Source organism: Lonchura striata, unplaced genomic scaffold (genome assembly GCF_046129695.1).
Source record: "Lonchura striata isolate bLonStr1 unplaced genomic scaffold, bLonStr1.mat Scaffold_187, whole genome shotgun sequence".
Taxonomy (NCBI): Eukaryota; Metazoa; Chordata; class Aves; order Passeriformes; family Estrildidae; genus Lonchura; species Lonchura striata.
In genome coordinates, this window is record NW_027461120.1 from 24249 (window position 1) to 35960 (window position 11712).

Below are 11712 nucleotides of genomic sequence, written 5' to 3' on the forward strand. Positions count from 1 at the left end.
GACAATACAGATGTTATAATTCATGCCACCGCAATCAGAAGCCAACTATTTCCTAATTACAATACATTATAAGCGTTTCTTGGCCTATTAGCTTTTGCTACACTATGCCTTAAAACCAATCATCTGAAATTACCCCTCATGAATCTTATTAGAGTGCATCTTTCATAGTTCTATTTCTCTAAAGTATCTAGTCTTATTTACAAACTCATCCTTTAAAACTTGTTTCCAGTTCCATTTCTCTCTCAACAGGGACGTGCAGTGAAGGACGGTGCAGCAGGGAAGGGGAGTCTTTACAAACTCTATCAGTATTTCTCCCAAAATTGGGAGAAATGGGGTGGAGCAGAGATGGGGGTGGTTTGGTTTTGTCTGGGCCGGTTATTCCTTGCGCAACGTTTTAAATCTGTTGTAGGATTTACTCTCCAGTATCTTTCTAACAAAAGCTGACAGAAATTTAGGTCCAGGGTTAGAAGTTGGGTCCATTCGCTGCAAAACCTTGCCCAGGCTGGAGGACCGGGGTGATGGCCGCTCTCAGCAAAGGTTACCTATGAATACCGTGTCAGATTTCCCTCGGTGCTGGGCAGGACAGGTGAGGGCTTGGATCAGGAATTCTGCAAACAAGGCCTGTGTGATGTTGGTTTCTTGTGTTTTTCAGGGCGCCAGGGCTGGCACAAGGACTCGTGCAGGTGCCGCTCTGGCACGGGAGCCGTTGCCCTGTGGAGCCATTTTAAAGGTGTGATTATGGAACATTTTGGAGGCCGTTTCTGGAATTCCATTTGTAGCTGGATCTCGCTCCGAGTGCAGCGGTCCAGGTGAGGGTTCTGACCTCTCCAGACTTGTGCTCACCTTGGTACAGCCTGGAGCTGGAGCAGTTTTCCAGGGAAGTGGAGATGGCTGAGGACCGGCGCTCTGGGAAGCAGGGACCCGCTGGGATTTGCATTTGCAAAGCTGACGTAAAGTTTGTAAAAGCGGCCCGAAATTCTAATTCCTGCGGTTTCTGGGGAGGAGGTGCAGGTCACCCCGAGAGCGAGATCAGAACTCGTTTGTGGCGAGGAGTCTGAAGGTGCCACACCTGGCAGGAGCTGTGTGCTCGAGGCAGTCCCAGCCCCGGAGGGAGGCTGACGGGCTCTGCTCACGGCTGTCCCCAGCTGTCCCCAGCCCGCTGCTCAGCCCTGGAGCTGCTCTGGATCCGGGCTGTCCGTGCTGGAGCGCCCTGCTCCCCGCAGGGCCCTGCCCTAACCCACGCAGAGAGAGCCCTGCCGGCCAGAGTTTCCTTTTTTCCTTTGCGATCGCTGCGCGCTCAGCAGGGAAGGGCCGGGGCTGCTCTTGGGCCGGGGGCACTCGGGGCTCAGGCAAACCCAGCCCCGGCGCGTGGGGGTTCACAGAGCGAGCAGCTGCCGGGGCTCAGGAGCGCTCACGGCTCTTTGTTCCGAGGCAGCCGGAATTTCTGACCCCGGCCTTTATTTGGCTTTTCCAGCCCAGCGCCTTCGCTCGGCTCCGCTGCACCGAGGGGACTTTTGCTCAGCGCCTCCTGTCAGAAGGTGCAAACTCTCCGTTCAGCCCACACAGCCCCAGCCCTGCCCTGCGAGCCCTTCCCCATCGTGCCCACGCGGTTTCTCTCTCGCTCAGCCGGGGCAGGCTCTCACTGACAGCCACAGAAACAGAAGGGATTGCCTTTTATTTCATTCTTTTCCTGCTTAATGCCCGCGTCTTGTACTTGCACATCAATCCCAGCTTCTCCCGAGGCTGCAGATCAAATCTTTCAGTGTCCGTGGGAGTTTCTGGTTTTCCCGTTCCCACGTCTCCCCTCTCCCTCTGTATTAAAAAAAAATAAAATTATTAATGGATTTTGTTAAGCATTTGTTGCATATATTAACATAAAGAAGGTGTTATCGTTATTATTATTATAATAATATAATTTAAATGTATAATTTTGTTATAAGATTTTAAAATTATGGTGTTAAATTTTATTTATTGTTATATTAGTTATTCTTATTTTTGATATTTCTTAAAGTTGTACACTTTTATAAGTAGATTTTATGTGATTAGATGCATTTATAACTTTTATTCAATTTTTATATTTATGTTTGTGTGTTAATAAAAGAAAATTTATTGTTGATTTTTTGTAAAACTGCGTATTTAATATTTTATATTTGTTAGAAAGGTATTTAGTGTAAGGGATGTAGAATTAGATCGTTTATTTAGATAATATTTCAATTGATTTAATTATTTTAGTGTTGTTGAAGTAATAGGTGGTATAAAATGTGATCCTACCATTTTTAAGTTTCAAGGCTTAAAATTACTTTTATATTTTGATTACTATTGATGGATAAATTACTTTTTTGTTTTAAATTGGTAACTATTTTTATATTAAGAGCTAATAATGTAAGGGCTTTTTAATTATATGGATTACTTGTAATGTTTTTTATTGGTATATTAAGTAAGTAGGTAAAGAATGGATTTTTTTTGAGAAGCGCTAGATAAATACAAAGTATTTAAACTTGAAACTTTAGTTAAAGTTACTGAAATGTTTGTTTTAGGTTGGTTAATTGGTAAAGTGATATAATTAAAAGTAAATAAAGTAAAGAGAGTAGAAGTATAATATTTGATAGAATTTTATACTTTGTAAGTTATTAAATAAGATGTTTATAATATTGATTTTTATATTTATAAAAAAACCTAAAGTTTCTATATTTTGGTGGGTGCAGTACAAGACGTCAGGCGTATGTTGCAATTCTCGCGTAATCTACCATTTGTATTTACATAGTGTAGTGTATCTTTGTATTTACATTGGTGTTTTATTTGTGGAGTGGCGAGTGTGTTTTTTGTGTGATCTGGTTTTATGGTCCTTATTGAAATTGACTTGGGTTTTTGTACTTGTTGAGATATAAGTAAACTTTATGTTTTGACATGAGAAATAAGTCTTGTTAAGTTTTGTTTTATAAAATTGTATAGAGACTTGCAAGATAATGGTATAAGTTGTTATAATTTTTCAGTTATAAGCATGAAGAAATATAAGAATAAAATAATGTACGTAGTAAAGAAGAAATTGACAATAATTAGGAATTACTTAGATAACATCTATAATTAGTAACATAGGTGAAATTATATCATTAGTAAGTATTAAAAGATGGTACGTTATTTTAGAGTTTTTAACAGTTGATAAATGTTAAATTAGTAGCAAGTTAAATAATTATGTGTGGATAATGATTTTTTAAGTTTAAAATAAAAATAAGTTTATTTGTTATATCGATAAAGTTAAATTGTTAAGTTAAAATTATTTGAATTTTATTTTTGACGTAGAAAATATTTGGGTTTCTTGTTAATTATTTTATTTAGGTAGAGTTAGGGTTAGGTTCTAGTTTAAATTTTAATTGGTGAATGTTACTTAATGTATTCTTATATAATGTTTCTAAAAATAGTAGTTAAGAGTAAAAATGTTAGGATTAAAGATGAATTACATTATTTAATAATTGGATTTTTTAGAAGTGTTTTTAGAATAGATTTGAGTATAGTAAACTTTTGTTTAAAGATTTGAAAGTGGTTATGGACAGGATTGTGAGTTTGGATTTGGATATTGAGAGTGTGAAGGTGGAGAAAATGTATGAGAGAGCGATTACTTAGTGTGAAACTTAGAAATAGAAATTAATGTTGTAGTCGGGTTTTACATTGAAGTGATTTTGTAATAATAACTGAGGAAAGTGATAAGATTAACAGTCTGGAGGAGGTTTTTAATAAAATATATTTTTTTTTAGTCTTGAAAAATATTTAAAACTGTGAGATAACATTAGGTTAAATTATAGAGTTAGTGTAGAGATTAGTTAGAGGGTTAACTTGTTTTAAGAGCTGTATAAGTAGAGAATAAAAAAAGTAGGAATTAGAAATTTTATGTGTTTTTTAGATCATTATATAAAGAGATAACAAAGTACATGAAAGTTGGTTGTAAATATTATAATAATATTTAATAAATATTGCTTATTATAAAAATTATTATATAATTAGTATATTAGTAGTAAGTGTTTGAAGAAGTTAGGATAACTTTAAAAATATATATTAAGGAAATAGAGTAAAATTCTTAAATAGCATGATATGAATAGTAATTGCTATTTTTTGGTGTTACTTATGAAAGATAAAAAGAGTAGAGATTGTAATGAAGAACAGAATTTTTGATGAAATTGATGACATAATACACTATATTTTTTTAACTTCTGAATAGGTGTTTGTTAGTGTTTTCTTTTAGTTGTTGTAATTTGAGTAGTTTCATTTTTTTTAAATAAAATTAACCATATACTGTATAGTTTAGAGAAGTGATTTTTAATAAAATTTAGGGTAAGTTATATTACATAACATTTAAATTTAGACTGAATGAATTTTGATAGTAAGGAATAATAAACTTAATTTTAATAGATAAAAAGAAACTTAATGTATTTATTTAAATGCATTGACATTTAAGTTTGTTTGATTTTACTAACACTTAACATATTGAATGTTGTTATTTATAAGTATTGAAGGTTTTTTAAGTCTTTTGGTTTTGGAGAAATTTTAGCTTGTTGAGTTGAGATTATTACTTATATCTTTACAGAGTGGTTTTATTTATTGGGAGATATGTTTCTTAGTCATAGATTTTTATTTATGTTACATTTCAAATGGTACTAATTTGTGTAGTGGGTTTTGTTAAATGTAGGATATCGATTGGATTGTTTTATATTTTTTGTGGGCTTGGACAAATGGTTTTTGTTTTTTAAGAGTTTTTGATTTAGAATTTGAAGAGTATTTGGCATTTGGAAGAAATAAAATCGGGGGTTTTTTGGATACGGTCGAGCTGTATTTTTAATGTTAGCAAGGACTAGTTTTGGTACGTTATTTTGATTTTTTTGTTTGCTTACGGGGAGGGTCTCCTGTTAGATGTGGAAGCCTGAGACTGGCACAAGGAATTTTTGTCTAATGCTTGATGAGTCTGTTTTATGGGGAGGAGGTGTTATTTTAAGTTTTATAAAATACACCGAGAATTAGTTAAAATCGTGGAAGAAACATTATGGTAATTAAAGGGCGCTACGTTTAAAGAGCTATAAATCTTTTTAAATAGCTGCTTGACGTAAGGCGAGCTTAATCTCCCTTTTCTGCCCCAGAAAGCATCGGGCACGTCCGCATCAATGGCACCACCTCTGCCCACTGCTCCTGCTCCACCCGACCAAAAGCAAGAGCAAAAGTTGGTCGGGCTTTAAGAACTTGCAATAACTTTGAAGCAAAAGAAATCACGTTTGTCTCCCGCGCTTTTTCCTTTCGGGTGCCGCACTCACCTCTGCGGACACGCGCCGAGCTCTCGCTGCAGGAACCCGTCAGGCCTCGGTGGCTGTGAGTTCACGCTCCTCTCCCCGGGGAATTGAAAGAATTGCTGAGGAATCGCAGAAATGTTTTCTGGAGCCTTTCCCCTTCGGTGCCCCTGTGCTGTGTGTGGGACGAGGGCAGAGGAGCCTCGGGCTGGAAAGGGGCAGGAGAAAGGCAAAGGGACCCGCCGGTGTCCCCAGGGCACCGTGGGGAACACAACGGACACCGCGCGGGCACGGGGAGGTGAGGAGTGACAGTCTGGGCCAAAATCCCAGCTCACCCCAGGGAAATAAGCGAGGGACATTTTGGAGGGGAAAGCTGAGGTCACGAGTTCACCCAGCCCGGCCACGTTGTGTTTGCGCAAAGCGGCACCAGAGGTGAAGGTCAATCCTGAGCCAACCCTGCTCAACCTCTAAGTCCCAGAATAAATTCTACAAGCTGTCCACTGAGGGACTAAAAATACACAAAAGAGAACCAAGAGCATTCCGAGAGCAAACCAGAAGGTTCCTGGCAATCCCGTTGCAGCGATGTCACAGCCTTTTTGACAGAGCTGTAAGATTTTTATTTCAATGCTGCGTTTCTCTGCTGGGATCATTCACTCCGTGGGCTGTGGGGATTTTTTGGGTTTGAACTCCCTCACGGTGGCCCTGACACTGCTCAGGAGCTGGAGGAAGAGCAGAGCCAGCGCTCCTGGCAGGGGCAGGGAGTTTTCCCCCACAGCAGATCCAGCAGCTGCCCTCCAGCCCGGCCAGGAGGGATCTGCTTTGGCTCCTGGCTGCTCCAGGTGACATTCCAGCAGCCTCATCTCCCATCCAGCCCGGCCAGGAGGGATCTGCTTTGGCTCCTGGCTGCTCCAGGTGACATTCCAGCAGCCTCATCTCCCATCCAGCCCGGCCAGGAGGGATCTGCTTTGGCTCCTGGCTGCTCCAGGTGACATTCCAGCAGCCTCATCTCCCATCCAGCCCGGCCAGGAGGGATCTGCTTTGGCTCCTGGCTGCTCCAATGACACTCCAGCAGCCTCATCTCCCATCCAGCCCGGCCAGGAGGGATCTGCTTTGGCTCCTGGCTGCTCCAGGTGACATTCCAGCAGCCTCATCTCCCATCCAGCCCGGCCAGGAGGGATCTGCTTTGGCTCCTGGCTGCTCCAATGACATTCCAGCAGCCTCATCTCCCATCCAGCCTGGCCAGGAGGGATCTGCTTTGGCTCCTGCAGGGACAGAACATGTTCAGCTGCTCCAGGTGACATTCCAGCAGCCTCATCTCCCATCCCTGCTCCTGCCCCTCCGGCTCTCAGCTCCCTCCCCACCCGGAGCTCAGGCTCCAGTTAATGTTTTAAAGCAGGACAAGGCGGTGGCTGGATGTGCTCCCGGCCTGTGCTGAGGCAGAACATCTCTCCTGCAGAAGCTCAGCTCCTTTCAGAGCCTCGGCATGTCCGTTTTCCTCAGGAAAGGGATGCACATCCCTGCCTGCAGCACACCTCCAGTGGGACCCACCTGTGAGAGTTTTCCATCCCTTCTGCATCTCCAGCTGGCTCCCTGGAAATCTCCGAACATCATCGCACTCGAACCTCTGATTTCAAGGCATCTCCGAGGCTCTTGCTTGGCATTTAGTACCCGTGAAGGAAGATTGCCTTGGCTGAAATGCTGCTGGTGAATGATGGCCTCAGGCTGGAAAAGAGGGAGGAGATTTGGGGTGGCTGGAACATACCTGGCAGCTGTGTGGGAGCTCGGGGAGGTCGGCAACAGGGATTGCCGTCAGAGCCCCTCTGCAAACGGCCCGTGCCTCCATTCCCAGGTAATGCCAGCCGTTCCCTGGGGTCCCTGTCGGCTGTCGCTGTCGGCTGTCCGGGCTGAAGCATCCCTGCGTGCCTGTGGGGAGCAGCCCCTGGCCGAGGAGCCGCGGGCAGCCCTTCAGCCGTGTCCGTGCCAGCGCTGTCCCGTGCGCCGGTGCCCGTGCCGGGACGTGCGTTCGGCACGCTGCGAGCCACGGGCAGGGCACGGCAGCTCCCGCCCCGCAGAGCCAAGGACAGGAGGTGCTCTCTGCCCTTCGGGGGCTCCGGCGCCTCCAGCCCCGCACCGGGCACAGCCGGAGCGGGAGCAGCGGCCCCGGCGGAGCGGCCGCTCCCGGCCGCGGCGCCGCAGCCCCGCTCGTCCGGCGGGGCTCCCCCGGGGATGCGGACACGGGGCGGGGGAGGCGGGCGCTGCTGCTCGCAGGGGAGCGCGGTGGCCACGGGGCTACCGGGGCGGGGGGGCTCGGCATCCCGCGGGGGCTGCGGGGCGGCTCCGTGTCCGCCCGCGGGGCCGGAGGCGGCGCTGCGGGAGCGGCGGTGCCGATGGGGTCCCGGCCCCGACGCAGCCCCAGCTCCCCGCGGCCACAGCGAGAACGGGACCCGAGCCCCGGCGGGACCCGAGCCCCGGGCCGGCCGCAGCTGGAGCGGCGGCGCCCGTCCCGGAGCGGCTCCTCCCGGCCGCGGCGCTGCCGGTCCGGATCCCAGCCGCGATCCCGCCTCGATCCGCCGGCCCCGGCACCCCCTCCCTGCCCGCCGAGGAAGGAGCGGCTCTGCCCGGCTCCCCCAGCAGACACCGGCGGGCCCAGGACCCAAATCCCGATCCCGATCTCAGCTGAGCGCCTCGGACGCCGCGCAGGCCGGGAGCTGCCCCGATCCGATCCCCGCACGGAGCTCCGAGCGCCGGTCCCGCCGCAGTCCGTCCGAGCATCCACACAGAACACGGGGCGGGCGCGGAGCCGCCGCCATTTACGGGCGGGGGGCGGGGCCGGGGGCGGGGCCAGCACAGGTGCGCGCACAGTTGCGCGGGGCCCCAGCGCGCCTGCGCGGGGCGGGGCCGCGGGTATTTAAACCGCGGGGCGAGCGCGGCGGAGCCATTTGGTGCTGGGCGCTCGGAGCGGGAGGTTACGACCGGTCGGGCTCCATATCTCTGTTTCTTTTGCTTTTCTTGCGCGTTTCTTTTCTTTTGTATTTCTTTTTCTCTGTACCTCTCCTATCTACCCTCCTTTCCTCCCCTCCCCCACCCCCTACACCCTCCCCCCCCCCAAACCCCCCCCCCTCCCTCTCCCCCCTAGCCCTCCCCTCCCTCCCTCCCGGGCGGGCCCCCCTACACCCCTTTCCTTGTCCTCCCTCTCTATTCCCCTACTCACCCCTACACTATCCTGTCCCTCCATCGTGTCCCTGTTCCTTCCCTCCCCAGCCGGGCTCCCCCGTGCCCCCTCCCCCTGCTCCCCCCCACGCGCTCCCGGTTCCTCCTGCCGCCTTTCCGTGATGCCTTTCCCCCTCCACACATTCCGCCTCCTTCCCCAAAGCTGCCTTCAATCTTTCTTTTCCTTCACCCGGCTCTCCCCCCAGGCCCCTCCCCAGCTGCCCTGCACACCCCGACCTCTCCCCACCGGCCCCCTGTCCTCGTCCCCTTCCCCTCGACTGCCGCTCTGCTCCCCTGTTCTCGTTCCCCATTCCCCTTTTCCTTCTTTCCTCGCAGCCGCGGGGCTCGGGGCGCCGCAGAATAAAGCCCAGAGGGCCGGAGCCGGCGCCCCCCGCCCTCGCTGGGGTCCCCACACGGGGCCGGAGCCGCTCTGCGGGTCCCCCCATTGCAGTCTAATACACGGCCCGACACTGCCGGGGTGCGGCTTTCCCGACATCACACTGGGGGTCGGGCTGGGGGTCGGGAGGGGGTCCTGGGGGGAGGAGGGTGGGGGGGTTAGGAAGGGCCCCCTCCGGAGGAGGGGGTCCCGGGGGTGGGGGGGGCCAGGGTGGGCCCCCTCCGGAGGAGGGGGTCCGGGGGAGGGGGGCGGGGTGGAGGGGGGGCCTTCCCCCCTCCAGCCCCGCCCCCTCTCCGGGACCCCCTTCTCCGGACCGGGACCCGGGGGGAGGAGTGGGGGTGGGGGGGGGTGGGTGGGGGGGTGGGTTCGGGGGGGTGGGGGGGTGGGGGGGGTGGGGGTGGGGTGGGTGGGGTGGGGGGGGGTGGGGGGGGGGGGCGCTGGAGGGGACCGCCGGTCGTGTGTTTTTTTATTTCTGTTCACGGCGCAGAGTGACGTGACCCCCTCTGCTACCCCCCCCCCCACCCCACCCCCCCTCCCACCCCACCCCCCCTCCCACCCCACCCCCCCCTCCCACCCCACCCCCCCCACCCCACCCCCCCCCCCCCCCCCCCCCCCACCCCCCCCCCCCCCCCCCCCCCCCTCCCACCCCACTCCTCCCCCCGGGTCCCGGTCCGGAGAAGGGGGTCCCGGAGAGGGGGCGGGGCTGGAGGGGGGAAGGCCCCCCCCTCCACCCCGCCCCCCTCCCCCGGACCCCCTCCTCCGGAGGGGGCCCACCCTGGCCCCCCCCCCCCCCCGGGACCCCCTCCTCCGGAGGGGGCCCTTCCTAACCCCCCCACCCTCCTCCCCCCAGGACCCCCTCCCGACCCCCAGCCCGACCCCCAGTGTGATGTCGGGAAAGCCGCACCCCGGCAGTGTCGGGCCGTGTATTAGACTGCAATGGGGGGACCCGCAGAGCGGCTCCGGCCCCGTGTGGGGACCCCAGCGAGGGCGGGGGGCGCCGGCTCCGGCCCTCTGGGCTTTATTCTGCGGCGCCCCGAGCCCCGCGGCTGCGAGGAAAGAAGGAAAAGGGGAATGGGGAACGAGAACAGGGGAGCAGAGCGGAGCATGCGGGAAGGTGGGGAGGGAGGTCGGGCTGCGAGTAAAGCGGGCGGGGAAGGGAAAGGCCGGCAGGGGGAAAGAGGGACGGGACAGAGGAGGGAAGAGAGAGGGAATGGAACGGAGCAGCGGGGCAGGGACAGGTGAGGGACGAGTGGGGGGGTCGCATTTGGGGGAGGAGGGAGAGTGGGTTTAGGGGAGAAAAAACAGAAATATGGAGAGAAGGAAGGAAGGGTAGATGGTGGGACGGGAGGGGAGGCCGAAATGGGACGAGAAGGAAAAGGAGGAAGACAAAGAAGGGGAATAGGAGCAGAAGGAAGGAAGAGTAGAAGGGGGCACAAAAGGGGAGCGAAAGCAGTCGGCTTTGGGGAGGAGAGGAAAACGGGGGAAAGGCAGGGAAAGAAGGGGAATGGGAGCAGGAGGAAGGAAGAGTAAAGGGGGGGAAGGAGAGAAGGGCGAAGCTGCGGAGCCCGCACAGAACCCACCACCCTCACTGCGCTCCGAGTGAGCAAATGGCGGCTGCAGCGATTCCCGGCACTTAAATAAGCTCGGCCCCACCCCACGCAGGTGCCCCGCGGTCCCGCGCACCTGAGCCAGCGCCGGCCCCGCCCCTGAGGCTCCGGCCCGGCCCCGCCCCTGAGGCTCCGGCCCGCCCGGGATGGAGGCGGGGCCATCGCTCCCGGCCCGCCGGGATGGGCCCGGGGCTGCCGCTTCGGCTCCCGGCGGTGCCGCCTCTGCCCCGGCGGGCGGGTCGGGGTCTCTCTCGGGCCGGAGCACCGGGGCGGCGCCGGGGCCGAGCCGGCGGCGGCGGCGATTTCCCGGGGCTGACCGAGACCGGCCGGGGCGCGGGGACCCCCGTGCCGCCCCAGCACCCCCAAACCCCGCCGCTCCCCGCCGTGCCAGGGAATTTTCTTTTTCCCGGTGCAGGCCGAGACATTTCTGTGAGAAAACTCAAAAGTCAGGGGTACGGGGTCTGAGGGGAGAGAAGAGATTCTGGTATAAATCCAAAACGCGTTGTGAAAAACAACATGGAAGAGCTCATTTGCTCTCCCAGCCCGGTTTCTGTGTGACCGTCTGTGATTCCAGCTGCTCCTCTGGCACTGGCAGCCTGCGGGGCTCGAAGGACTTGCCAGGTGCCCAGCACGACAGAAAAGAACGGGAGAACTCCCCGGCTCTGGCAGCGGAGCCTCTCGGCAGTGTCCCGAAAGCCCCGCAGTGCCAGCATCTCTGCATGGAAGCTGAGGGGCTCCAGCGCAGCCCCTCTGCAGCGTTCCTCTGCAGCTGGCACTGCCCAGCGCCCCTGACCAGGGTTTGGGGTCCCTGCACAGCCCCCGGCGCAGCCCCCTGGCTTCTTCCAGCTCCCTTCAGCCAGGATGATTTTCTCGGGGGTAGGAGCACCCAAAGCCAGCGGAACTGGCCTCAGCCACTTTCCGTGGGATCTCTCCTCTTCCTTCCTCACCAAATTCCCACTGTCAAAACCCAGCTTGAGGCACAGATCCCCATCCCCTCAATCTCTCCAAGGAATTGGGCTCGGATTTCCCAATCCAGCAGGGCAGAAATGCTCTTGTCCTTACCGTGCATCCTAATTGCAGTAATGGCTTAAGAAATAATTGAAAGAAATTAAAGGAATGAAGAGAAATTAAATAAGAGCTGCCAGCTCCAACTAAGGGATGCTCAAACCCCTTACCAACAATTCGCTTTAATTAACCGACTCAAACAAAGTAATCAACACCACATTGA

The 11712-nt window shown here is 52.9% G+C and overlaps 1 long non-coding RNA gene across 1 annotated transcript; it reads right to left on the bottom strand.

Annotated features, from left to right (window-relative positions):
* Window positions 1–1658: 1658 nt before the first annotated feature.
* LOC144248581 (uncharacterized) lies at window positions 1659–5863 on the bottom strand. The gene is made up of 2 exons (XR_013341866.1): window positions 5298–5863; window positions 1659–1812 (listed from the first exon to the last, which is right to left on the bottom strand). It is a non-coding gene; the product is annotated as an uncharacterized LOC144248581 (long non-coding RNA).
* Window positions 5864–11712: the final 5849 nt, after the last annotated feature.